The sequence below is a fragment of the Zeus faber genome (genome assembly GCF_960531495.2).
Source record: "Zeus faber genome assembly, chromosome: 9".
Classification (NCBI taxonomy): Eukaryota; Metazoa; Chordata; class Actinopteri; order Zeiformes; family Zeidae; genus Zeus; species Zeus faber.
In genome coordinates, this window is record NC_137197.1 from 28,581,136 (window position 1) to 28,605,093 (window position 23,958).

The 23,958-nt window shown below is 45.1% G+C and overlaps 1 protein-coding gene across 2 annotated transcripts in view; it reads right to left on the minus strand.

The window, feature by feature from the left end:
- Positions 1-23,958, minus strand: part of LOC307235081 (unconventional myosin-Ic-like) — a 57,555-nt gene that overhangs the window by 30,287 nt on the left and 3,310 nt on the right. The gene's annotated exons all lie outside the window — the stretch shown is intronic.

Genomic DNA, 23,958 nt, shown 5'->3' on the forward strand with positions numbered 1-23,958 from the left:
ACGTAGATATGAAATCGAGCCAACTTAGGTCCGCAGTGGAACGAAAATAGAAAAAGTGATTATTTCACGTGGAACTGTTTTCCAAACGGCTAATATTTCTGGAAACAAAGGGAGACCTCTCCCCCCCAGCCCTGTGGCTCTACATGTGTTAGTGATAATAAGATAAGGTTCGGTTCAATGGTCTCCTCTCCTTCTCATCGTGGAGTCATGCTGTCAAAAGGGGTTTGATACGTAGGAAATTCAAGGCTGTAAAAGTTCAACGTGAACGCCCACACACGCGCACGTGCACGCGCACATTTCATTAACACCTCCATTCAGCGGAGTGCCAAGGAATCCTAGCGTCCTATCCCGCCACATAAACACCAGAACCCCTAAGGAGACAGTCACAAACACACACTCACACCCCAAATAGATCCATAACAGATAATGGATTGAACAGGGGAGAGGGCTGCAAAACAGGAGGCGTGGCAGGCAAATCAAGCACGCTGCATTCTCTCTCTCACACACATTTCAACTGTCACTGGTCAAAAGCTTGACCCCACGGCAGATTTGTCCAAGGCACTCTACCCCTTAACACTCTTGAATAGGAAACATATTCTCTTTGCGGATTGCAAAACAAGAGGCATGGCAGGCAAATCTCTCTCTCTCTCTCTCTCTCTCTCTCTCTCTCTCTCTCTCACACACACACACAAAGTGTCCGTTCAATGCAATCCTTGACAATCTACCTCCCGATCCCGCCCCATTCTGGCCGACTCGGTTCAGTGGCTGGGTCTCTTACCAGAGGTCTGTACTTCATGGCTCTCGTTTGAAATAATTTTTGAAGAGAGGGCGTGAGGGATGATTTATTTTTTCTTCCCACCCCCCCCCCACCCCCTTTCCTCTCCTCCTCCTCCTCCACAGCCGGTAATAGTCCCGCGATCAGAGCGTGGCCCTGCGGCCGCAAGTCACGCCGGCTATTCGAGCAACGCTTTGTTTTTAGAGCCTCTCCACCTCCGTCCCAGCAGCCTGAGTGAATGAGTGTGTTGGAGAGAGAGACAGATATATAGAGAGAGAGAGCGAGAGCGAGAGAGAGCCAGCTGCCAGGGCTTCTCCTACTGCTGCTTTTCACACACACACACACACACACACACACACACACACACACACACACACACACACACACACACACACACACACACACACACACACCCTCTCTGTGGTTTTCCTTCTCTCTCTCGCTCTAACTCATTTACTAGCATTCTCTCTCTCTCTCCCCCTCTCTCTAGGAAATAGTCAGATTGGTGGCACACACCTACTGCTCTTCTATTTCCTCTCCCCCTCTCTCATTCTTCCAACTCCCTCTTTTCCACTGCCTGAAGGGGAGACTTTGACCCTTTTCCTTCTTTCTTTCTTTCTTTCTTTCTTTCCATCTGTCTGTCTGTGCTTTAAACAAGGCGGAGGGTAGTAATAGGGTAGTGCGGTTGCAAAACACCAACCAGCATGGGCTCACAGAACGGCAAACAAACACAGTGTCTCTCTCTCTCTCTCTCTCTCATCTGGCTGGGAGAAGAAAGGATGAGAGAGGAGTGTATTTGTGCACTATGTCGAGGTGCTGGAATAGAGGGGACACCGTGTTTCTTTGACCCCCACATACCAGCAAGTATTACGGTAATAGAACGTAGGTGACAGTGGCGTCATTCGGGGTGGACGTCCAGCGCTTCAGCCCCCAATGTTTTATGAATAGCCACCGATCAAAAATAGCCCCGCAGGGCCGGCCCTGTGCCCCAATCGCTCCCTCTCTGACGGTTCCTACTGTGCATTATTTTAGATGTATGTTATTCTATTTTACTCCGTTTCTTACGGAACAAAACAAGCACCGTGCAAACCCTGTTTCAGTTTCTCGTTTTTGAAAATAATTTTTTAAATATTTGTACAAAATAAATATTCGAAAAAACCCACTATTCGTGCTTCATTTGGATTCGGCTCCACCCCTACTTTAGGGTAATGTTACTGCTTCCAATCCCACACACTTCCATTCACAGCCGCAACGGCATTTTCCCAAATGATACTAGATCGAGAGTGGGCAGATTTATGGAACGACTTTTACAGAACATTGACACCGGCTCCTTTTGTCACATGACGCCATTACGGAACATTTCGAGTAGATTTTACGGCTTTCAGTGCAAGTGGGAAAGGGGCTTAACTGAGCAGAGAGCGAGAGAAAGGTTTCCCCCCGTTTTTCCGAACCTTCTTTTCCATTTTCTCCCCCACCCCCCAACCCTGCGCAAACCCCCCCACCCGGACACAACAGTGGCTTGGCCACTGTAGCTGAGCAGTAGCTGCCGTCTATACTCTTGCTCTTTTGTGCCAAAAAGTTTTAAGGCAGACACCTGGCTGACCGTTTGTCCTGTAAAGCCCGGCCAAGGCGTCTCATCACACACCCAAACATACACACACACGACAACCATTAATGTAACATCATTATGTGCAGCGTAATTACACGAGACTGGCTTATCTCACTCACACACACACACACACACACACACACACACACACACACACACACACACACACACACACACACACACACACACACACACACACACTCTCTCATGGCAGATCAAAGGCCTCAGCGGTCTTGTGCATCCGCTTGTTAAGGCTAATCGCAACTGACATCCCAGACGATGGGCACACGTTCATTTGAACAAAGCAGGAGGACAAATTGTTCCCTCCCCCTTCAAACACACACGCACACAATTGGAATAATACAGAGCAGGTTTGATTAGAGCCGGGTTTTGGAGAGCGAGTAACTAGAGCCGGGTTTTGGAGAGCGAGTAACGCCCTCAGACTAAAGTGGACTCGGCCGTTCCTGACAAAGCTCAAGTTAATGATTCTTTTCCAGCCACTCCGGCCACTTAAAGCGCTTTACATGTTTCACGCCTCACGTTCACTTATTCACACACTGACGGCCATGCAAGGAGACAACCAACTAAGAGTCGGGAACTCGGAAGTCTGGTTTATGCTTGCATCCAGCGCGAGGGCGCAAGGCGGCACTGGATGCTGCACCAGACAATGGCGTCACCAGCGTATGCCGTTATATTTGTGCCTTATTGCTGAGCGCGCAATGGGAGATTTTGAGCACAGAAAAATATATTTTGCAAGCACAAAAATCTATTCTGTGCACAATAAATGTCTTTGCATGTTTGCTATTATCCATATTAGCGTGCAATAATAACGCACTCAGTTTTACTCAACCTCTCACAAGCCGTGCGCGCTGAGTTTTGCCTGCACGCTCGCTCAACATGGCACAGCATTACAAATGTTGCCAAAAAAACCAATCGGAGAATTGGTTTGGAAGGTACATTCTGATTGCCTGTTTCGTCTCAATCGTCTCTTTCGTCTGAATCACAACACCTCAGCGTGAAGTTAAGCAGCTTTCGTCGGCCAATAGGAGGGAAGATATGCTCTCAATGGCGCTGGTCCTTAGATTCCCGGACCACTGCGTAATTGTTCATGATTTGGCAATTTCTTTAAATGAAAAAGGTCCTTTAAACTATTGACAAAATAAGGAACACATCATTTTATACAAGCTTACACAAGCTACCAAACTACCTGATCACTCATCAAATGGAATTCAACAAATTTCCACACTAGATCTCAGCTTTGGTTGGTTCCAGAGGTCCCTCAAGGAAAAATCGAGCTGGGAAGAACTGCTTTCCACTACCATGCTCCAAATGTTTGGAAAGACTTTCAAAAAACTTACAGATTGGATGCTTTAGTCCCTTTTGGCAATTTTAGAGAAACTTTTGTGTGTTTTTTTTTGTCTATCCGCAAATCTTAAGTTAAAAGTTTTATTTCTGTTCGGCCTTTTAATATTTTCATGTACTGTATGAACATTGGGCACCCTCGAAAATATTCCTGTACATATAAACTTTAATAAAAAAATGTATGATTCTCCAATAAGGACAATTCTTTATATTAAGGGATGGATGTCAAGACCAGTTTTTTGAAAAGTGTTGCTTAGTAAACACCAGTTTAATTTAAAAGAAAAACTTAGAAACAGCATCATCTATCTTTATAATGTATACAGTACATATATTTAAAAGGGGGCGAGATTTCAAATGTTTGGCGCGCCTACAACAGCCAGTCGATCTTGAGCTGACACGCCCACAAAAGCCAGGGGCAGGGCAGGGGAGACATGCTAATGAGACGAGAGCAACTTGGCTTCATGCTGGAGCGTTGTGATTAGAACGAACAGCTTACAGCATACTCGTGCACCTCCTAGATTTTGTGACATGGCGCGAGGGGCATTGCCTGGATGAAATGCATTGGAAGCAATGGGAGATCAGCGTTTTGCCGTTTTATTTCTGATATGCTGGCCAAAATTCATCTGCAGCACAAGTCAGATGTGAAATTCAAAGCCTACCAATTACTTTTAGACACAGAGACAAAATAGTATAAGCAAACAGCTCATTAAGGTTTGGTGATTATGGCAGTTCTGCCCACCAGACGCCACCCAAGTGGCTTTTTCAAGGTCCTGCGGCACAAAAACACAGAAGACGATGAGTTGTAGACACCAATTTGTTGTTTGAGAGTAGGCCTGGTGGAATTGGCCAGGAGCAGATTGAACATGTCATGACAGGGCTCCTATCCTGAGTGTGTGTGTCAGAGGGGTTTTACCTGCTGCTCATTAGACCAACCAATGAGGAACATGTATGCAGCCACTCTGATCCCATGAACCTAGATCCAGGTCAGGTGTGGCTGCTTAACCGGACCATCCCCACACCACAGTGATTTTATTATGAATGATCGTTTTTAAATAAAAGGTAACATTTTTATTGGTATTTATGTGCAGTTTCTTTTCAGAGAGTCTTGCAATGAGGGAGAATAATTACACATTGTGAATCTGTTCCATAGTTCAGTAAATAGTCCTCTGTAATAAAATGCTGAGCAGGACATAACTTCAACCCCCCTCTCCTGTCTCTGCATGGATTGGGCCGACAGACCAGCTCCTTACACATTTGTCAGTTTAACCATATGAACAGCAATTCCTCCTCGACATAAACAAGCTCCAATGCCGTGCATGCAGCTATGTTTGCTGTTTAGCGTTCTTTTTCGTTTACTACTTCCTGCTTCACATGGTACTTTCTCTCTACTACCCCGGCGAAGGACCCCACGCGACAGCATAAGCACCACTTTAGGGGTTAGGTGTCTGGCTCAAGGAATTAGCCTGAAGGAGGAGTCGAGGATCGATCCACCAACCCTCCAGTTGGCAGACGACCGCCCTACCTCAGGAGCTACTGCCACTCAGGTCCATGATGTGCAATCTCCGGACAGGCTGTATAAAGTTGGCAACATTTTTGGTATAAAACAATTATTCAGCTCTGCCCCAAAAGCAAAGCCCCGCCTTGCAGGGCTTGAACCGGGTCGTCCTGGTGAAAGACTAAAGGGTGGTGGTAGGGAGGATGGGACAGGGAATTAGAAGAGCTTCAAAGGCCACAGCGGGCAGGAAAGTCAGGGATTTTTGTTTTTATGAGCCTCATTAAGGCAGGACGTGGCTCCTTCTTGTAGATCTAAGAGACGGGAACGGGACCCCTCAAACATCTCAACTCAGCAAAGCACTCGGGCAAAGCACTCAGCGCCCGCACTGCCCCCCTACCTGCCCTGATTTACGTATCACTTCCAAAATATTCCTCAGCACACACTGCAGCTGTGGTTATATAGCCTCTAGCCTACTGAAGAACCACTGAAGCACTGTGAGGGAAGAAAGCTGAGAAAACAACACACACACGCTCTCTCTCTTTTCCAACACTCATACAGTTCAACACACGAACAGCTCTCCACACTGCCCTCTGATGGTTGTCCCAGCTCAGTGAAGCGCTCCATTAAAGCCGCCTTTACAGTGAATCAATGGATCCGACTGAACCTTGCCTCAGGGACGATCCAGAGCTCACAAAATGTCTTTGAGAATAGTTTGCTGAATTGGACATTTACCAATTTTCAATGAATGAATGATTTTTTTTTTTTACATCTTTTTGAATGAAAACTTCTTTATGCAGTGTTAGCAAAGACTGCACAAATGAAGTAATACACACAATTAATTACTATGAACAGAGATTTATTGACAGTGGATATGGTAACACCCAAAATTAATAACAGCGTTATTATCTTTTTTTTAACAGCATTAAGATTATGTAAATTAGTTTTAGCCCAGTTCCAATCACTCTAGCTTGCCATACTCTGCAACAGCGGCTTAAGTTTGTTGTGTCAGCAACCTAAATTTGTCGCAAGAGCTGAAAATTTTTCAAGTTTCAACAAATACGGTTCCAGTGCGTCGCCATTTGTCGGATTCGGTGTAAGAGCAGTGTATGGCCACTAGGGGCAGCTGGATCCCTTTCACATTTGCTCCCAGAGCTCACTCTCTCTTCCTTTTTTCCCCACTGCCAGTATAATCAGAACCCCTGACCTGCTGGAATCTGACTAATGTTTTCCAGACATATCTCTCTCTCTCTCTCTCTCCCTCCCTTTCTTAAAAGTCAAAGTCGCTCTATCACACACACACACACACACACACACACACACACACACACACACACACACACACACACACACACACACACACACACACACACACACACACACACACGACTGGCAGCAATGGAAGCCTCACACCTTAGATTGCTACCACACAACAGTCATTTTCTACGAAGATGTCTGGCCAAAGCCACCGACCTTGTGTTGCAGTGAGTGTGTGTTCATTCTGCAGGCTCACGCTGAGCCAGCACATTTGTGCTGAGTTAGGGGTGGGGGTGGTGGTGGGGGGGGGGGGCAGATCTGACCAGTGGTGTCCCAGCTCAGCTGTCGGACAATTAACCCTTTCCCCACCACGTCCCAGCAGCCATTCAGTCATTCCATTCCCAGTGATTTTCCACAACACGCACAAAACAAAAACACAACAATAGAAAATGTTGTCCTTGTCCTGGTCTCTCCTTACAGCCTTTTATAGCAGCTTTTTTTTTAAGCTGATATCAATGTGTCATAAAGACATGGCAACGCCACAAGCAAACAGTATAAGTGTGTTTGCTTTGGATCTGCCATACGGGGGAGCCGTAAAAACAAAGAAAAGAAAAAAAAACACCCAGGTCAACATGGTTTTAACAGCTAGGTTAGAGTAACTACAGATTAAAGATGGAACTCAAGACTAGATGGCCTCGAATTGGTCACTTAAAAATGAAATATCACACTCAAAACGCTTAACTTAACTCAACAGATCAGTGAAAACACACACACACGCGAACACAAGAGAATTTGGTTATTATTAAAATGTAATTTATGTAAAATTTAAGTGAGTTGGTTTTCCCACGATGGATGACTCTTTAGATACGACAGACAGACAGACAGACAGACAAGGGATTTTAAGACCGGGTGGTCTTAAAATCCCATCTTGTATTTTTTTTTCCTTCCCTTAATCACGTGACTTTGCATCCGTGGGAAGCGATGAACCACTTCCCCCTCCCCGAAAAATCCCTAATTTGTTGCTCACTTCCTCTGCAGCCTTGTTGGGTTTATAAAAGATTTGGGCTCAAAAAAGATCCTGGAAGTACATACTTATCAGCTATCACTCCATTTCATCCAGAAATAAACCATAGGTCCCAGCATGTCCAAAAGGACATAATAAGGTCAAGCTTTCTGAATGTCGTTTATGTGAACTTTACTTTTAACTGACGGAATTCAAAAAAAAAAGTAATTCTGTGTTGGTGGATACCGGTTACAGATCTGATCCAATGCCGTCACTGAACCGCGTAGACTTAGTTTAGGGTCAGTAGATGGGCATATAATCCATTTTCCTCCATTAGAGACGGCTGACATGCTCCTGCTTCTGGCTTTTTATATCAGATGTTTCTAATTGGGGATATTTCTTTTCAATACCTATATCAGATACCGGGATCGGTCCATCCCCGGTTAAAAGCTGAGGGACGCTTGTACAGGTTGTAATGGTTTATTGTTCAATAAACTTAAATGAGGCTACAGAGGGCTTTCATGTTTTCATCTTACCCAACACACCCTGTTAGAACCATGTCAGTGGAAGGGTGCTCTTCTATAGCTGAATAGCAAACCTTGAGAGCGCTATTAGGTACACGAAGGGTAGGAAATTCAAAGATAGGGTGGAATGGAATGTATAAACAAAGTAAGTTCTCTCCGAAAAGAGAGTTGTCTTCGGCCAATTATAGTTTCTTCATATTGAACACATCCTTTTTTGCTGGTTCTTGGGTATATATTTTATACATATCAGTAGTTTGATACCTGGTTCTGGCCCTTTGGAACTGGGCTATCAGGGCAGGCCTAAATGTTATCTGTAGATTCTGATTACACACAACGGATAAGACTGAACTAAGGTTGACCACGCTCTTTAACTACCAAGTTAAAGAAAAGGTAATGAATGAAACCTATCAGGATCACACAGAGCTTCAAGACTGGCTTTCGCCCTTCAAGGTCAATAACAATAAAACACCAAGGCTCAACACTAACTTTTACAGCAAAAGTGTTTTGCTGCAACCAGGGATCACCTTTTGGTTGCCAAAACTGAAAATATGGTTGCCATTTTTGGTGACTTCATATTTTGAGTAATTCAAATACTGCATCTGCATCTTACCATTTAAACGTAGCTCTCCACCAGATGAGGTCTGAGCCATACTCATTATTAATGCTGTCTGTCTACGAAAAAGATATTTTTCAAAGACATTTCCTGTATATTTTTTATTTTAGTTAGTTTTCTAAGTACACATTATAGTGTCATGAAATAAGCGTCTTCTTCGCCGAAAAGTGAGTTATTTGCACACGTGCAAGTGCACCAACGCACATGTAGAGTTCTGGTTCCGATTGTAACAGCAACATTTAAACATCACTAATGCAACTCATTTATTTATTTTGGGGTGCAGGTTTTGCTGTTTTCTGTCCCAATTTTTTATGTTAAAAACTGGTTGCCAAAGGGGGCAACCTGAGGCCACGAAACGGTTGTCAATTGACTCAATCTGGTTGCGAGGGTAACCGGGCAACTGTTACTGTCGAGCCCTGGACAACAATTATTTTTGGCAACTCAGCAAATCTCCAAGCTGTCAATGTCCTATTATTTTATTGGTATACAGGCTATGGTGCACAGAAAGGCTAACATGGTTTAAAACACACAGCAGATATTCATGTATCACCTCACTGTGAGGTGATGTGAAAATTCAATAGATTGTATAGGAATGAGTCAGAGAGATTAACAACATGATCTTAAAATGAGGAACACCACAAAACAAAGGTCAAAAGGCCAAAAAAAGTTGTTTTTTTTTCCTTGGGAGACCAAGGGGTTTAGAGATAATTAACTATCGCAATAACGGTAATAGGAGATGCCTGAAAGATCACAACTCTCAATATTAAAGTTCCCACTCGTATCATGAGAAATTCATCGTATGCGAGAAATCATATACGATGGAAAGAAAATCATCTCATTATAGATCTAGACAACAATTTAATCACTGAAAGTTCATTATATCAAATACAATCCCCCCAGCCCCAACTCTGAATACAAATTTGACACTAAACTGTATAAACTGGGCTATACGCGATCCCACCCAATTTCAATCAGCACTAAACTATTCCAGAGAGGGCCACTGACCTCGGTGAGCATGTTTCTCACACCCAAGTGCCTGAGTGCAGCGTTACGCCATGTCTGGCATTGGACCAAAACCAACATGTCTGCTAGATTTTTGACTTGGTGCACATGTGAATTTTAAAAACGTACAAAACCCTTAGGTGGAGCTGGGATTTGTCATGTATGTACCAATGCAGGGTAGTGGCACATGGGTTGGCAGTGTTTAAACGGACCAAACGATTTTTGGCAGGCGCAGTCAGCTGACTGTCAGGGCGCAAAGTTGTTCCACGCATCGCTGCGTTCTGAAATGTTTTGCATGGAGATACTAAACACGTACCAGGCGTTGCAGCTAGAGGGTGAACTATAGCAAGCAACAACAGCGAACTGTCAAAGAGCCCTATCCAGAGTCATTACGAACGTGTTCGTTGACACTTATTTTAAGAAACACTCTATTGATTGCTTTCTCCCTCACCGGTATAATAAGTATGTGCCGACACATTCCTCAACAGGCGTCGACGTTTGATTGCGATTGTTGTCACCGGGTGTCATGACATTTCACTGGATATATGTATGACCGTATGTATATGTATGTGACAAATAACCTCTTGAATTTGTCCTCGTTTGTCTATTGACGATCAGATTCGTCCTGGGGGGCGTCAGGTGTATTTACCCCGACAGGAACGCACCGGAGCGCACATTAACCCCTGGGCCACACCGGAAGAGACACGTCAGCGTCACGGCAAACCTTCAGATACGTTGCTTTGTTAATCAATGTGGGAGGTCACACCAAGCTGATGCCTCGGTGTCGCAAAAGCGTCGTGGAAGCGGCAGGACGCGAGGCTCCTAAACCCCTCTGCTTTATTATACGATTCTGCTTTATTTCTCCAAGTGCAAAGTGTAAACTGGAGCGTAGATTCCCATAGAGGTCCATTCAAAACATGTATTTAGTGAAAATATTGAAATACCAAGCCTGGTTTGCATCAATCACACACACACACATATATACTGTATATATACAATATATTGCTGATGTGCGGCCCGTACATTTTCCTCCACAACAAATTAATCCTCACTTATCAAAGTAAAATATCATCAGGAAAACAAATGTCACGTCCAGGAATAGACTCTACTTCATACTTGGAAGTAGTTTTATAATCGTGATTTGTCTGGTAAACCGTACCTGTCCTTGCTGCTTGGAATCACTACGTGTGAGCTCCAGTCAAACTGACTTGTCAAGCCAGAGATTTGTGTAGTTGAGAAATCTCTCGATGAATTCACAAGGCATTTGCAAGCTATAAATATGTTTTTCAAATGAACAAGTATATATTCATTGGATGTTTTCTTCAAATAATAATCAAACCACAAATAACTGATATCAAAAAGTTATCTGAAAAATTTTATTATTACAGGAACAGCTCTATAAATACAGATATGTAGATTGTGGAAATCTCCTGCTTCCTCCTCTGGTTAATGGGGCGAATCCACCGCTGCCGTCCCTGGCTTCTCCCTCGTACCCACGGAGAAGAACCGGCACCGCCTTCGTCCTGTTAAAAGGCGCAATGTATTTAACGATTATTACTCATTCCCGCGATAAAACAGATTGTATTTAGGCCAGAAGCTGATGTGTGAAATATAAACAATGAACGCTAAACTCACAAAAAAACGAATCCAACGGAGAATAAAATGAAAAGTAAAAGGTTGGAAACGAAAGCAAAGATTCACTTCATTCACTTACCCGTTCAAAGTTGAGAAATTTCACAATTTGAAGTTCAAAGTCTTGAGAAAGCTGTTTACGCAAGCGTGTTGTAGGCGGAGTGAACACGGACCCGGATGAAGTTGACCGATCGTCAAATGACGTGACGTTGCTGGTGTTGCTTCAGGCGTGGCCCGCACCTTGTGTTTGCAGTGTGTAGATTGGCCGTTATCTGCGGGGCCAATAAATGCCTTTTTGGAGACAAGTGCTGCTGTTTGCAATTCTCCCTGTGGATCTCAGTATTACAGGTAAAGTCATTTACATCAAAATCAGCAAACGCACAGTGTATCATATCAGGAACTCCCTTTTGCGTATTGAATCAACAGTTGAGTGTCCGGCCTCGATAGAACTTGCCAACACACACACGCGCACGCTAGCTGAGCCAATTGGGTTTCCCCTGGATGGAGGTGAAGAGGATGGAGGCGGAGGAGGATCCACCACTGAAAGAAAGAAAGAATTACTACAAACCAGATCCTGACGTTAGCCAGACCACCATTCCATGAACCCCTCCCTCCCCGTCTCCCTCCCCGTCTCACTCCTTCTTCCCCGTCTCTTCTCCCTGTCATGGCCCTGGCCGTGCCTACAGTTGTTTTCCTTGTGTTTCCATGTGTTTCCCTTTCCCCTTGTGTCTCCTGCCTCCGCCTGTCTCTCTGTGTGTATGTCGGTGTGGGCGTGGCGGCTCCCTGCTCCACCTGCAGGCAATTGGATCATCATCTCCTCCGCTTCCAGTATTTAAAGCCTCGTTGATTCACCTCTGTGGTACGGCAACCTCGAGTCTCTTGTGATTCTCTTGTCCTGTTTTGCCCTTCCCTAACCCGGGTCTCCATGCCCCGGGATCGTCCGCCTGCCTGCCTGTAGCCGCTTCAGTGCCATGCTACCCGCCAGCTCCACACCTCCATTCCCTGTCTTCCCTTCCGCTGCACCCCGACCCCTTTCCCCTACTCCCGTCTACCGCGCCCAGATTCCATCCTCAAATAAACTTTTTCCCTTCATGTTCTCTGGGTCCGTGTCCTGCGTTTGGGTCTCTCTCTCTCTCTCTCTCTCTCTCTCTCTCTCTCTCTCTCAAACTTCCCCGGGGGGGGGAGGAGCGAGAGAGAGAAGAGGAAAGGAGAAACGAGCGAGAAAGCGGTATAAAAAAACGAACAAAATAATAAAACACTACATGTGAGAGTAGGGCAGTGATGTCAGAACGAAAGAATGCAAGCCATGTAGGCGGCAAGCGAAGGGAGTCCAAACAGAGAGAGCGAGACTGGTGGGGGGGGCAGAGAGAGAGAGCAAGTATGTAAGTTGAAGAGAGCCGCGGAGACGGTATGAGGGTGACAGAAAGCCGGTGAACAGCGAAAGTGAACAGGAAGTGTCAACTATATGCGGGGGAAAGAGGTCACACATATCTGAATATAGTGTGTGTGTGTCTCATAACCATGCCCTGGTCAGCGTATGGTGGCATAACTCTGTTATTTACACAGCGGGGAGTAGACAAAATACATCCTCTTCAACTTAAACTGTTCCTCTTTCTCTTTTCCGTCTTGGTGTGTGTGTGTGTGTGTCCAAACACACTAAACCACAGCGGAGAGTGGCTGAGTGAGATGTTTCCGCTGCGAGCAGATGTGGGCTGAATAGCAGAAGATACAACTTTTCTTGGGGGGGGCCCCCATTTTAGATCGGAGGCTATTCATAAAACACACACACACACCCCTCCATGTGCGATGCATTTTATAGCAGGTCTGGTTTCCAAATAGTCAATTCAGAGACTGGTCCTCACAACTACAGTAAAACAGGCAGGCAGGCGCACACACACACACACACACACACACACACCAGGAAGAGGTTCGCAAGGTTGTCAGTGACAGGGAATGGGACGTAGCTATGAGTTCTGGTAGGATGAGTTATTGGTATAACGAAGGGGTTAATGGCGTGTATGTGCAAGCAAGCAAGCACACACAGTAAATTCCCAGGCCCTATCTCGATAATAGGGGCAGGTGGTGACTTGCTGGTAAGGAACTACAAACAAGTCTTATTTTCGCCCGCTGGTGTCTTGGGAACATTTTTGCCCCCAACACACACACACACACACACACACACACACACACACACACACACACCCCCCCCGACTCTCCAGCTATAGGACCCTTTCTCTCACCCCATTTTCTCTCCCTCCATCCCTCTCTTTTTGGGGGGAGTTTCTCTCACGAGCCATACGCAGGCGGCGTCTCGACCCCCTTTCGTGTCACTGAGGCTTCCTGCTTTCCAGCCGGCTCTCCACCCCTCACCTAGTCTCCTCCCCTCGGCCAGAAGGGCCTCTGCTCTTGGTCTTATTTATACACCCAGCAGGCCTTATAAGGAGAAGGCCCTCTCCGCCCGCAGCCTCAAACCGCTGCCGCCCAAAGCTGTGGTGGAAGTCTAGGGACCGCTAGAGTTAAACCGCAGGAGGAATAGGCTAAAAAGCAGCTAGCCGGTGTGTTTTCCTACGGTCCGAAGTGGCAGAACAAGCTGAGAGCAGGACTTGTTTGTCCCCAGTCAGAGGATGCGTAGAACGGCAGGTTGCCACAACGTACCACACGGGTGGGGGCATCTCGATGGGACCGGTCAGTCGCAGGATCTCCTCAGTGAGAGCAGGTCAAGTTTCCCTCCACTTATAGAAAGTTCTTCATTCATTCTTCTATTCTTCGTGCACCAACTGATTGGACAACATCCCACATGAGATGAGACGAGGAGAGATATTTTACTGTTGGACTTTAATCCCTTTCCTTGATAGCGAGATATACAATGCATGATCGAGCACTAGTGCATTTCCTGAAAGACCTATTTGCTGTTCTCTCGCATCAGTGCCGCTAAAACTCAAGTGCTGAACACAGAAACATTTAATTTCCTGTTTACTCCCCGAGCATTTCCCCTCTGCTGATTGGCCAAAAACAAACAAATAATTGCCACTCGGAAGGCAAAAACCAAACTACACCGTTGTAGACCTCCCCTTCTATTGTTTTACCTCCTCCCCTTTGCACCTGTTGCCCCTTTCATCATGTTTTACTGTCAGTCCCCTGGTGTTTCATGGAAGGTCAGCCACCCTAACCCAAGCCTCAGTCTGCTAGCCACACACACACACACACACACACACACACACACACACACACACACACACACACACACACACACACACACACACACACACACACACACACACACACACACACACACACACACACACACACACTGCTTAGCCTGTCCACACACCATGGCTGGACAGATGATGCTAAACAAGAAAGTGCATCAAATTGAGTGGAGCAAATGGATCGCTCCTGAGAAAAATCAAAATCAATACAAATAAACATCTCCAACATTTTGCCTATAATGTGTATGGATTTGACTGCCCAAACGACTGGGAATTTATCGTGGACCGCCTGAACCCGGGAAAGGAATTCCCAGATGAGAAGCCCCTTGAGTTGCATTTTGGAATCTGGGCTTGACAGAGCGCCAGGAGAGTAAGTGAACGCAGGCTCTCTCCCGAGAGTGAGAGGGAGGACTCAGAGGCTCACGCACACACACACACACACACACACACACACACCCCCCCCCCCCCCCCCCACTGGAATCTTCCTACTGTAACTATCCCCAGAGTCTTATCATAAAGGGCTGGGCCTCTGAGACGGAAAATATACTGTACATACATACAAGTGTTGGGGTCAGGCGCTGTCACAATCATTACAATTTACTATAAGCTGAGCAGTGTAATAATACAACTGACCTATCCTATTGCAGAAGAGACATTTGAAGATCTGAACATAAAAAGTTTGGGTACAGAGTACATTAGCCTCAGCTGAACGGAAACGCACAATTTTGGAATCCAACAATTAAACAAAATGATTGCTCAAATGTCAGCTCAAATAATTGCAACAGATGAATATGAAACAACTATGTTACATGAAAATAATTGCGACAACTGTAGTTGGGACATACTTAATCTAATTACATACTGTAGACCTATAGTGCATACAGCTGTACCTACGGCTTTAACAAATCCACTCCCAACGGGAACGGCTCTGTACAAATAGATGTTCCAGCCGAACTGTCAGCTCAAATCTGCAGCCGATCAGCCTCTCGGCAGCGCTGGGGTGAAGCGGTACGTTCAATGCGACGTGCAGATTATGCCAGCGCTTGATGAGGAGCCGTGTCTCCCCCAACACAGACAGCTGAACTGGTTGATTGGAGGAGTGGAAGGGGCGGCCAAACGGGGGCTTTAACATGGGATACAAGTGGGTGAACTCATTGGAATACCATAGGATCATGAGCACCATAGCCTCATACGTGATACATACATACATTCTGTATGTATCACGATTTCCACTTAGATCCTGTCTAATATTTCAGATCGTTGGACATTTATGGAGTTATCTGGTGGTTTGAGGTGCCATGTGTTATACACCGCCCCACACACACCCCAACAGTTCATTCGCCTCCTTTATCTGATCCATCTCTACTGTGTTTGCATTCCTTTAGGCTCAAGGGCCTCCCTCCTACTACTACTAACAAGCATCTGGCTACTGCGCGCCTCTCTCTCTCTCTCTCTCTCTCTCTCTCTCTCTCTCTCTCTCTCTCTCTCTCTCTCTCTCTCTCTCTCTCTCTCTCTCTCTCTCTCTCCTCTCTCTCTCTCTCTCTCTCTCTCTCTCTCTCTCTCTCTCTCTCTCTCTCTCTCTCTCTCTCTCTCTCTCTCAGGACTTTAGCACGTGTTGCTGTGAGCATGACACCCAATGGTGAGCATTTGCTAAATTATCCCCTACCACCACCTTCGATGGACACACAGCGCTTCTGAGTCACAGAAAATTGACACCATGTTTTACGACAAACACACACACACACACACACACACACACACACACACACACACACACACACACACACACACACACACACACACACACACACACACACACACACACCTCACTCCTGTGTACACAAACAACATGTCACTTTGGTGACATCTGGCAAAACATACGAGTTGGATGAGGAATTTGTTTTTTGTACATATTGGTGCTGCGACACAAACAACCACAGAATTACAGGTATTGACAGCCAAAGTAATTACAGGTATGCAACGGATGACCGGAAAACACAGAGGTACAAGGGCGCATCTCAAGCTCTGGTCAGGAAACAATCACGTTCAGTGACGATTCCACGGAGGGATAAGGAGGCATTAGCAACCTGTTTGTCATCGTCACCCCTTTTCTAGATCGCGTCCTCTTTCTACAGCAACACCTTGTGCACTGACGGAAAGGAGGATACACGATGTGCAAATGAGGGACTGCAGGTTGACACTGTTCCTGTGGAACCAAATGCAATGAAAGGCTTGTCTTGTTTGTGTAGGGTTGGTTCAATTTCCCAGCGCTTGACTTGGTAATTAACAGGCAAAACTGGATGAGAGAGACTTGGTTGCCCCGCTGCTAGATAGCCTACTAGACGGCAGAGGTGGAAGTAACGAAGTACTTTTTCTTCACGATACTTTAGTCCATTTTAAAAGGTATTTGTATTTAAATTGGGCAAGTAAAGTAAGTCAATCAAACAAGGACCATTAACCCATCAAAGTTAGACTTTGCAAGAAGACTGAACGTGGCTTCTAACCTCTAACCCATGGGTCTCAAACTCGCGGCGACATCAAAGTTTAGTGTTAGTGCGGCCCGCGCGTTTTTCTCACACGCACCTTTTTGCCGAGTCGTTGTGCAAGTCGTTGCCCTGGGTGTTTTATTTTTATTTTTTTATCACTTATGGGCTACCATAGCTCAGGCTCGTGACAGCTTCCGGTGGTGTTTGTTGACATCGTCAACGCGTTAGTCACTTGGTTGAAACGTGATTCCAGAGTGACACTAAGTGGAAGGAAAATATATCCTGTCACCCAGTGCAAGGTACAGAGGACTCAGGAAGTGGGCGGACTCAACAAGAGTAATCAGTGACCTAATAAAGACAGCAGAGTGTTGCAATAGGAAATGGAAAAGAATTACATGTGTAGCAAATAGCATGAGATGGGCAGCAAGAACAAAAGCCAAATGGTGGTTAGAGCCTCAATATTATGAAGAAGAAGTTATAGATTTTCATTACAAGAGAAATAAAAAGAAGGAAAAAGGACAGATATGTGCGATCGCACAAGAAAACAAATTTACCAAGAACTATTTCATCAAAAAGAGCAAGAAATTAAAAGATGTAAAACATGAGACAATGCACTTGATGTTAAGAATTAAGACAGGTGGAGTAACATGGACATATCTGTGTGAAAAGCTCTTCTCCACCATGAACTTTAACAAGTGAAAGTACCGGTCCAAACTTACTGATGAGCATCTTCAAGCCGTAATGAGGGTCTCAATCGCTTCCTCCCTCAAGCCAAATGTGGCTCAGCTGCGTCAGAGAAAGCTCTGCCAGGTCTCTGGCAGCAAGGAGTAGGGAGGAGAAGCCTGTGTTCGGAAGAACCGTTCATGTTCTGAACTGTTATTAATAAAGATTAAGAAGATTGGATCAGTTGTACTTTTTTTTTTTTTTTTTTAAATACTTGAAACCCTTTTTTTGTGGAATACTTAATGCGGTTCAGCCTCACCCAGACTCTACCTCCAGCGGCCCCCAGGTAAGTTGAGTTTGAGACCCCTGCAGAATACCGTTGGCAACAGAATGGTTTCTCTTTGTGGGTCTGTAAAGTACACTACAATAAGTCAAAGATCAGGATTCAAATTTGACCATGAAGATAGTTTTGCAACTCAAGCTAGGTTGAAATACCCTCAAATCACATCGCCTAGAGTTAAAGCACAATATCTTCCTCCAAATCCCAAGTACCTTAAAAACCAAAATGCTGCCGTGTTGCATTTGGTTAAGAAGAGCAGTCAGGGTGCCCTCCATATTTTGTACACTGCTCACAGAGTTACTGTTTTAGGCCAAGGGATCTCTTAAGCCCCTTTCCCACATGGAATCTGTAACATTGCTGAATAAAAGAAAATACCCGACAAAGGCAGTAGGTTGTCATTCCTGCATAATCCTCCTTCATGGAAAAGTTCCCTATGGAGTCTGTTCCCACATAGGCGACTGTTACGTATACATTTCATAATGCCCGCGCTAGAGGTGTCTAATATCACGTGAGACTAGGCAACAGAATCAGTTTTGTTTTTAGACCAGCGCTTCGCTCCCCGTCTCCACGCCCCTCCGGGATGGACTCGGTTCCCTCTGACCCGGACGCAATAACCCTAACCCGAAATTATTAAATCAGTGTGATCATTTTCAACCTGTCCTCCACTGCCATCCTTTCTGGGTGGCATTTTTAAGAAGTAAAATAATAAAATTGAAGAATAAAGAGACCTGTCGCACAGTTTCTTGTCTTTGCATCCGAGCGCCACGGTTTGGAATCGTCATTTTTCAGAATGTATTTATTTTTATATATATATATATATATATATATATATATATATATATATATATATATATATATATATATATATATATATATATATATATATATATATATATATATGTAGGAAACAAGTATTCGAAAAAAACCCAATTTGTGCGTTATTTGGATTCGGCTCCACCCCTACTTTACACCAACGTTACTGCTTCCATTCCCACACACTTCCATTCCCAGCGGTACCGGCATTTTCTTGTAAATGATACTAGGTCAAGAGTGGGGGGCTTTACATTAAGACTTTTACGGAACATCGACACCCGCTCCTTTTCCCACATGACGCCAATACAGAACATTTCCAGTGGATTTACGGCGTTCAGTGCAAGTGGGAAAGGGGCTTCAGGATCAAATAAACTAGGGAGGGATCACAACATAGGTGAGGCAGAGAGGGAAGGGTGGGGGCACTTCTCAGAACACCCACCTTCTCCATCTGTGGGGGGCAGGACTGGAACAAAATGAGTCAGATGTTAAAAACAAAATGAATGAACTACAGTATATTCAAGTATAAACGAATGAGCGCACGTGGTTTTACAACAGTACATGGAATACTGTTAGTGTGGTGTGAACACCTGTTCTGTCTGGGTGGATGATGATTTAATTTACACAAAGAGTGCATATTATACTTATACACACTAGTGGGAGATCTTTCCCTTTCCATGGTTTTGCTGGTTACATGCTCTACCTATTAAGCCAAAAACAAGAAATGGAAGCCCTGGCACTGTTGATGCAGACTTTACCTGAATCAGCCAACCAAACCATTTGAACCGTTTGACACCGACCATCATCTACGTTCAACGCCCATAGCTTGGAGAGGAATCGAAATCCAATGGAATCAAATTAATGTCTGTTGCCTTATTTAACCTATTACACAGATCCATCATCTGCAAATCCTGCCTCTATCGATAGCAAAGGAACATTACATGTCCTTCAAAGTCGAAAATATTCACCCCCTCACCAGCCCCTCCCTGCAGCACGTCTCTGCTGCTCAATGATCAAATATCACCTTCCATAGGGGGGAGGAATGTCCAGAATCTTGGGAGTTGAGATACAGAACATCAACAAACTGCCTGACAATTTATCAGCAAGCTTGCCATATCATAGAATGCATCATGTCATTTTAAAGCAGAAATCTGTATCACACAGTCGACAAGCGAACCTTCTGTCCTCACGATGAAATCCATAAAGCGAGCAGGAGGAGATAAAACAGGATTATGGGTTTATTCCTACTATCGGGTTAATCTATCTAAATGTGAGAGAGAGAGATAGAGCAGGATTAATGAGGCTGAGCCCGGCTAGTCAGCACTACTGTGCCAGGTAAACATGAGTGAGCAGCTCTGCCCTTCTGCTGACACTCACGGACACAAATGACCGTCCTGGTGTGTGGAATAAATATAGGTGTACGAGATGGAGGCCGACCTAGGGTAAGAGGAAATAAAGCAACCCCTATTGTAATCAATATCAATATTCTTGAGATAGTTATTCTGGGGATTATAAATAGCTTTGCCCGTCAGTTTGTCTTATAAGTTGGTTTCTAACGTCTGCGGAATTTGACTTAATCGACTGTTGCCATTAGATGTTTCCATTTTAAGAAGCCCTGGCTCTCAGCCTTGGCTAGAATAGCAATAATGTGTTTCTTAAGCATGGGCATGTACAAAAATGGCAAAAAAATAAAAAATAAATAACCCTTTGCGTGCAGAGTTGGATGGCGTTCCAAGGCGATTTCCACTCCCTGAAATACAGCCAGGCCTGTAAAACCAAGCAGAGGCAGGATTCAATCGGTCTGAAAACTCGGACTCAGGGCGTGCGTGCGTCTCTCTCTCTCTCTCTCTCTCTCTCTCTCTCTCTCTCTCTCTCTCTCTCTCTTCTCTCTCTCTCTCATCTCTCTCTCTCTCTCTCTCTCTCTCTCTCTCTCTCTCTCTCTCTCTCTCTCTCTCTCTCTCTCTCTCTCTCTCTCTCCTCTCTCTCTCTCTCTCTCTCTCTCTCTCTCTCTCTCTCTCTCTCTCCTCTCTCACCCCCCCCCCCTTGGGGAAGTTTCTCATGGAAATGCAGTCACCCACAGCAGCTGGCTAAAACCAACCATGGATTTACTCACATGTGCGCAGAGGCTCGCAAGCTGCTGTTTGTCCGCAGACACGCCTACATTGAAAGCGCAACTACATCAATGTCTGAGCAACGTGCACTCTCACACGCCCTGTTTCACCTTTGCTCTCTGTTTTTCCCCTCACACTCTACTTTGCTTTGTCAATCCCAGAGCACTTCCATCTCTCTCTCTGCCCTATACACTGCTGAGAATTTGTCTGGTAAACCATCTTCCGACATTTGCCGGTTCAATGAATGGGGAATAAACCTTACTCATCCCTGGCTTGCACCAACTTGTGCTCAAAGTTCAAAATGGACAGGAATGCCCAAACAATCAGTCATCATCATCATCTCCACCATGTTAGCCTCTTTGTACCCCTGACATCCCAGTCCTCCAGCCTCCTCCAGGGTCTCTCTCTGTCCGACAGACTCCTGCCTCTATCTGTCTCTACTTGCCACATACAGCCAGGGCTCATCAACAAACATCTAAAGATGGCTTCCCTGCACACTATAAATAAACCATGATTTACATGTAGACGGTAACCCCTTTGTAAAACTTGATCTTGGTTTTTAGAATTTTCAAACCACTAGGTGAAGCTTGTCTATCCTCGGTCAAATCAGTATCTTTATGGCTGTTTCATGTCCTTGGAAGTCGGCACGCCATGCAAGCCATGAATGAACTTTGAAACGAGAAAGTGGGCCGTTGCTGTGGGCCGTTGCTAGGAGCCGCGACAAACTTATCAAACCCTAAACCTGGCCCTTGATTGGTTCGATTTCTCTGTCTGTCGCCATTGGGGCAAAATGTCCAAGGCCCAGACTGTATCTCACACCCAGAGGTTTCACAGATGCAAGCATTTAAACTAGGTGTGGCTGCTCAGCCGGCTGGTGGTCTGTGTGCGACCGGGCACAGCTGTGTAACCTTCATATACGGTGACATGAAAGAATGATGAAATTAAAGCAGGCATGGGGTGTGGACATTCCTGCATCCTACTCTCCTGTTACATTTTCTCCGTAAGCATTTTTTTCTCCTTTCATTGCTGTTTACAGAAAACACTCCACCCATTTAAAAAAAAACAAAAAACTGCAATGGCAACCATAGGCCCTGTCACTACCAGCTGTCCTTCAAAAGCCACACCATGTTTTGAAGGCGTGGCAGGCATGTTCAGATGAGGAGACAAGTCGACGTTATAGAGGTCAGCAAAGGATGGTGAAATCCCTCAGGCGAGCATTTCCTGTGCAAGAGGTCAAGTACATTGTGCAAGGCCGAGTGTTTTGGGTTTGACTCGGAGTGCAAGCGTGTGTGTTTTCCCTGTTGCCAATAGTGATGGTGCACATCCCGCTGACAGCTGGCCAGTGGGCTGCAGGTGTATCCTAGAGATTCCACAGGGAACTGCCCCAACGCCATCCCACCCTACCCTACCCTTCTCCACTCCAGCCTACCCTACTGGAATCTGGCTCAACGACAAAATTGACCGTAAGAGAAGAAGTCTTAAAGCTCTGCTGAGGCTGCGTTCGAACAAAACTAGTTCCAAACAAATCTAATGAAAGTAGATATTTTGCGTATGAGTTCCGATTTCAATAAAACAAAGTGAGATCAGACGGAAGCTTCTCCAAAAGTGAATGCAGTGGTCTTTTTTTTTTTTTTTTTTACCCCAACAGGCACTAGCAAGAGGAATTTACTATGATGGAATGCAGCAAATACCATCACCAATAACAATCTGGGGAATGTGTCAGTGGTAAAGATTACAGCGATATGTGATGACGGATATGGGCAAACAACACGCAGGGGTATGCGTGCGTATGTGAGGGCTTTTTTTTTAAAACATTCCCAATAACACACGTAGCACTATTGACCCCTTGATTAGACTTTAAATTTGTCAGCATTGATCTGCTGCTGCACGTGTCCACCAGTGACCCACATATAGGAAGACTGACAGCCGGGAAAGATCTCAACCTAAAATTATCAGCGACTTATCAACTATTATCAACTATTCTATGCTCTCCATAATTCTATCTCTGTATAAAAAAAAAACAAATATGACTTTGATTAAAAACATTGAACATAAGTCCACAGTGCAGAGTTTTTAGAAGTAGTGGGGGTAGGGGGGGTGAGGCATCAGATAACCCCTTACAGTCCAATGGAATTTTCAGCTTCCATAACTATAGCAACTTTGGACAAGAGGGCCGAAGCGAGGGCCGCTTTGGAAAAACGCATTGACAACAACATATTGATCTTGGGTTGCGGGTCAACTTACTAATGGCAAACATAGTGTATTATAGACCGCTATTTCTTGTTATTTTATTGCTTAGAAAGCTTAAGCAATTTGAAATAAGATACGTCAGTGAGGGCACTGGTTGAAGCAGCCTACAGTGCAACTTTACACGCTGCACTGTGCAATTATCCCACCCGACGTTCCATCAAACCTGTCATTCAAAGGAGCTTACCTCTACTAAACGGCTGTAATGATTGTAATAAGAGTCCCACTTGGAGACAGAGAGTTGACAAGAAACAAGGAGAGAAAAACAGAGTAATAGAGTTAGAGAGAGCGACGGGTCTCTATAAAGACAAGACGGCCATTGTAAAGCAGTGAAAGTGGGGGTCCCTGCCCTCCACGTGACCTTGGAAGGATCAGGTCATCTGACCTAAGAACCTTACTGCTGTAGAGAAGTCCTTGCCAACACCCACCTGGGCTTGCTTGTGTTCATTGTCGAGATAAATGCCTGTGTCTATCAGTCACCCTATCTCTCTGCTCCTGAAAGTAGAAACTCTCCAATTAGTACTGGTCTGGAGCTGAACTAATGTGCTGATGTTCAGCACATGAGGGAATACGCAGAGGACGGATGCAAACACCGTGGCAAAGCACCAGGCAAATATTGCGTGTTGTGTGGAAAACCAAGCTGGGATTTTCTCTCTTGCTTGGATCAAGGCAATTAAGCAGCAAACGACAAACCAACTCCGCTCAGACTTGTACGAGGGGGTGTTTGTTTGGATACTTATAAAACCCCAAACAAGTAGATAGATCCCCCAGTGCGCCCTGGCATGGAATCATCAGTGGGGTGAGAGATAGACCGGTCCGTCCT